The following is a 6,101-nucleotide window of genomic DNA, read 5'->3' as shown; positions in this document are numbered from 1 at the left end:
AGTGAAGCAAACCTTTATTGCTCGTTCTACTACGGAGTCAGAGTTTATAAAGCTTGACTTAGATAGGCAAGAAATCGAATAGCTCAGAAACTTGTTAGCTGAAATTTCATTATGGGGAAGACTGACTCCTCAAGTCTCCTTACTATGTGATTAATAAGCTGCGATATGTGTGGCCAATAATCAAGCTTACAATGATAAGAAGAGGCATATTTGCATAAGATATTAATATGTTAGACACTTAATAAGGAAATGAGTACTCTCTTTAGAGTATGTGAAGTCGGAAAAGAACCTAGCAGATCCATTTACGAAAGGGTTAAGTAGGATACTAGTCCTAGATTCGTTGATAGGGATGGGTTTAAAGCACATTGGTTGAGGAATTCATGGCAGATACCCAACATAGTTATCTAAGTTCAATATGGTCAAACAAAATCATAAAAAGACTCATAATGTATATTTATACGTACCTATCCCTATGACGAACAATGCACATACGCATGATGAGCTTGATTGCTCTTAATAAATTTACAGAATTTGGTTGAATATCTATTCTTAATAAGTTCATAACCCTCAGTTGAGTGGGTAGTCCTAATTGAGAAGGACAAGTTGAACTTACCGCTAGAAAGGTTGAGTTTTATGAAAACTCTTAATAAATTCAAATCTAAGAGTTAAGATGGTCTTACTGAGAATGACATATTGAATTCACCAATTAATGAGGATGCATATTTATTCTTAATGATTTCTTATCCCAGAGTATGGGTGGTTCATTTATAATGAACTTGAAGAAAATCACCATAATCTTTGAGAGGTTGAGTTATTGTAAAAGGCTCTTAATTATTTTATAGCCCAATTTTAAGGTGGTTTATGTTGAGATAAACCATATAAATTAAAAAACGTACGTGAGAAGGATTAGCTAGCTTCTATGAAAAATGTTGTGTCATTTTTCTAATACACTTACTCGAATCCTAAGGTAAGATGACCAAGTATACACTTGTTTGTATATATATATATCTTACACATCGAGGACTTTGGTGGATGAAGGGGTTAGTTGTGTGTTATGAGTTTACTCTTATCTTAGAAAATTGAAGACTAGTTTCACTTATCTAAAAGAAGGATTGCTCATCATCACTAGGATTGATCATCATCACTATGTACTAGTTCAAGATACGTTCACTTGTACTTAGCAACTAATTCCACTATTACTCTTTTGAGAACATTATTTTTCGAATTTCAGAAAAATTCTTTCGCATTAATGGGGGAATGATGCTAATGCGTAAAATAACATCCCACGTTGAGTGGGAAATACCACTGGCTTGGGTATTTATAATGTTCATTTTAATTTCATTTGTTGAGTGATAGAGAACAAGGGATAATCTCGTGTGTCACCATCGTACTATTTGTCTGTCTCAGCTTAGCTCAGCTCAATTATGGTCAGCTCATGCTCGTGGAAATGGACGTTGTCATGGCTTGTGGCTAGTGGCAATATGTGTCTTCAACACGTCTGTGTAGGTTCTATCTTTTTAGAGAAAATTCGTAAGGATTTTCTTGAGCAAAAAAAATTTGTGAAATAATTTATTATGATATTTATAGGCTAAAAAATGTTATGGTTTGATTTAAACTTCACAGCGCAACAACTGATTAATTGGTTGTTAATTTGACTTTTGAAAAATTTAAATTTTGATCTGTCAGCTTCTGAAATTATGTATGTGACACGTTAGACGTGTCTGGACAATATTTTAGCTCTGTTTATAGTGATTATTTTGCAGGTTACAAAGTAATTACAAGAGACACAAAGTGTAATTTAGGCCAGATTCATTAATTTATAACAATAATTTCAGAAAAATTTTTAATTTAAAAATTATTTAGGTTTATATTTGGTTTTTTATGGACGATTTTAGCCCTGAACGAAGCCTTTAAATACAAAGGCTTTCCAAGCTTGCCAACTTACTTCTAACTCTCACATATCATCTCAATCTAAAACATTTCAAAACTTCTTTTCTTTGTTGCTATCAGAATAGCAGTACCATTAGCAGTCCACTTCTATTTTGGGTGTATGAATTCTCGAAGAGACCGTGCTAACCTCGGGGGATTATTCACCTATTACAGTGATTACTCACATCAGGACAAATTAGTTTCTAAGGCAGTGGTTTTCACCATGACACAGTTTCAATTGTTTATTTGTTTAATATTTTTATTTAATATGTCAATGCTAATAGTGTGATTTTGCATTCTATATTTCCAACAATTTAGAAATAAATTATTAGTGTAAAATGTCAACACTGTTGAGCAAGTTGATTCCCGATCTCTTAAAGCTTGATACATTGGATGGGTCCAATTACCGAAGGTGGTCCCAACATATTATATTATTCTTTGAGAGCTTGATTTGGTTTACGTGGTGCTAAATCCACCTCCACCTTCTACTATGGTAACAAGTTTAGTTACACCTAATACTACCTCTACTAGTGATGAGGCTTTACCCGATGTTGTGGCCACTTTTGATTCTACTTCTGTCACTGCTATTGAAAAATATGAGAAAGATAACAAGACGATGCGAGGACATCTCCTGATCCACATATCGAACAAGCTCTTCGACATGTTCCTCAAAGAAATAAGTTCCAAGACAATTTAGGAAATGCTCGAGAAGAAGTATGGTGATGATGATGCATGCATCAGGAAGTATATCGTCAGTGAATGGCTAAGATTTTAGATAATCGATGAAAAGTAGATTATGGATCAAGTCCATGATTAAAAAAAGTTGGTATCCTACATCCTTATTAAAGGAATGCAAATGTGTGAGGTGTTATAAGCCAATGTCCTGATCAAGAAGCTGCTCAAGCCTTGGTCTGATTACCACAACTCTCTCAAATATAAAAATAGGGATATTTTACTTAAGGAGTTGATGGGTCACGTGAAGATAGAGGAGGCTAACCATTTGAAAAATAAGGTGACTAACTCTATTGATCATTTGTCCTTTAATTCTAACTTGGTTTAGTCTGATACTGCCTCATGATCTAAATTCAAAAAGATCGCGAAAAGAGGAAATCAAAACAAGAACATGAAACCTCATAAGGGAACCAACTTCAAGAAACCAGGGAAGCCCAAACCTGAAGGAAAATCCATAAATTTTATGTGTACGGTCTAGTCAGCCACAAAGCATTCTACTGCTAACAACACTCAGACCGCCAGAATGAGAAAAAACCATAGCTGAACATTACAGAAAACAATGTTGATAATGTTATCGCAATGTTGGTTTCATAGGTTAATCTGGTGGAGAACAATGCTAAATGGGTCATGAAAATTGGCGCTTCCATACATTTTTGTGCAAAGAAGGAGTTTTTCAGTGAGTACGAGGATGGGAACAAATGTGATCATGTGTACATTGAGAACTCTATTAGCTCTGAAGTCCTAGGAAAAGGTACGGTTTTACTCAAGTTGACTTTCGGTAAAACTTTAGCCTTAAATAAGTTTTGTATATACCTACCCTACGTAAAAATTTAATAAGGGGTGAACTTTTAAATAAGGAAGACATTAATTTAGTTTTTTAGGTAGATAAACTTGTAGTTTCCCAAAATGGTGATTATGTTGGGAAAGGATTTCTTAATGGTGGTTTATTTGTCATAGAAACTCAACTTAATGAGAATAAAGCCACCACTTCTGTTACACTGTTGAGACTATTGATATGTGGCATGCTAGCTTAGGACATGTGAATATTCATTATTTAAACAAATTGATAAAAATGTATAATCCGCCTAAACTAGACATAACTAGCTTTAACAAATATGAGATTTGTGTAGAAGCTAAGCATGCTAAACCTCACTTTAAGACAATTTTCAAGAGAAAGACTAAACTGTTAGAACTTATACATACTGATCTAGTATACTTTAGAAACTCTGAAAGTAAGGAAGAAAAATTCTATTATATTACTTTTGTAGATGATTATTCGAGATACATAAAAGTATATCTCCTAAGAACTAAAAATGAGGCTAAGAACTTTTTTCTTATTTAAAAGGTAAAAGTTGAGAATAAATTAGATAGGAGAATAAAATGGGTTAGATCAAATAGAGGTGGTGAATATGGATAATATTTCTTCAAAGAGATGTGTGAGAAGAATAACATAATTCACAAAACTTTGGCTCCCTACTTTCCTCAACAGAACGATATAGTAGAGAGGAAAAACAGAAATTTAAAATAGATGATGAATTCGTTGTTGATAAGTTCTGGGTTAGGTGATAACATGTGAGGGAAGCCATTTTATCGAATAATCACATTTTGAACCGAGTACATCACAAGAAATTAGATTATACTCCATATGAATTGTGGAAAGATTACTCTACAAATCTGCAATACCTGAAAGTGTGGGGTGCCTAGCTAAAGTGGGATTTTCGTACTTTAAGAAGTCTACCATCGATCCTAAAATCGTTGATACAGTGTTTATAGGGTATACTACAAACAGTTCTTCTTACAGGTTCATGTGTTTACAAGCCTACTCTATTTGTAAATCTAGGGATGTTGTTTTCTTTGAAAATATTCTTCTACTAAAGAAACCTAGATTAAATGAGGAAACATAAATAGAAAAACTACCATCCCATTCTTCTAGTGCACCTGCTAATGGTTTTCAAGAGATTCAATTTGAACCTAGAAGAAGTAAAAGATAAATAACTGAACCATCTTTTAGACTAGACTTTATCACTTCCTTTATTTATGAGATAAATGATGTAGACTCAACATATGATCCTATAGCTCACATTTTTCTGTTAGACAAGGATCCTAAGACTTTTGAGGAAACTATAAGATCTATTGATTCTAGTTTTTGGAAAAACGCTATTAGTGATGAATTAGAATCAATAATATCTAATCATACTTGGGAATTGGTCGAGTTTCCTAGAGAATTTAAACATATTAGCAAAAAATGGGTATTCCAGAATAAAGTCAGACCAAATGGTTCGATCCAGTAGTACAAGGCAAGGTTAGTTGTCAAAGGGTTCACTCAAAAGTTTGACTTAGAGTACTTCGATACCTATTCCCCTATGACAAAAAATCTCAACGATTCGTGCATTATTTGCACTAGACTCCATTCACAAGTTGCAAGTACATCAAATGGATAAAGACTGCATTTTTAATGGAAATCTAGATGAGGAGATCTATATGAAGCAACCATATGGCTTCGAGCCATCTAGCATGGAAGGCAAAGTGTGTAGGCTGAAAAAGTCACTTTATGGCTTGAAGCAAGCTCCTAAATAGTGGTAGGAGAAATTTCACAAAACTTTACTAAGTTTTTGTTTTGTTTTGAATGGTTCATATACATGCGTGTATTCGAGGATGTTTGGTACTGATTTCATCATCATAAGTTTATATGTGAATGACATGTTGATTTTTAGTACTAACATTGAGTCCATTAACAAAAAAAAGAATTTCTTATCTACTAAATTTGGGATGACTGATTTGGGAGAAGTCGATGTGATCTTAGGGGTCAAAGTTACCAAAACTGAAAAGAGTTTTTCTTTAAATCAAACACACTACATTAAGAAAGTGTTAAAGAAATTTGACGATTTTGCTGTGAGAACTCCTTATGAACCTAGCATACATCTCTTTAAAAATAATAAAAGTAGTGTTTCGCAAACCGAATATGCTAAAATAATTGGAAGCTTAATGTTCTTAATGAACTATACTCGGCTTGATATTTCCTATGCTATGCATAGATTTAGTAGATATATTCATAATCCAAGTGGTGAACATTAATTGTTCTTCGACGCTTACTCAAGTATCTTAAGGGTATGATAGATTGTAATCTTGAGTTTTTTGGCTATCCTATTGTTTTAGAAGGATATTGTGATGCCAATTGGGTTTCTGACAATGATGAGGTGAGCTCTACAAGCAGGTATGTGTTTACTTTAAGTGGAGCAGCGATCTCGTGGAAGTCTAGGAAGTAAACCCGTAGTGCTCGTTCCACTATGTAATAAGAATTTATAGTTCTTGACTTGGCTGGCCAAGAATTTGAATGGCTCAGATACTTATTAGCTGAAATTCCATTGTGGGGAAGACCAACTCCTCCAGTCGCCTTGCTGTGCCATTTACAAGTTACAATATGTGTGGCCAAAAACCAA

Source organism: Hibiscus syriacus, unplaced genomic scaffold, assembly GCF_006381635.1.
Source record: "Hibiscus syriacus cultivar Baekdansim isolate YM2019G1 unplaced genomic scaffold, ASM638163v2 tig00111837_pilon, whole genome shotgun sequence".
Classification (NCBI taxonomy): domain Eukaryota; kingdom Viridiplantae; phylum Streptophyta; class Magnoliopsida; order Malvales; family Malvaceae; genus Hibiscus; species Hibiscus syriacus.
The sequence above is the reverse complement of the archived record's forward strand: the minus strand, read 5'-3'. Positions refer to the sequence as shown.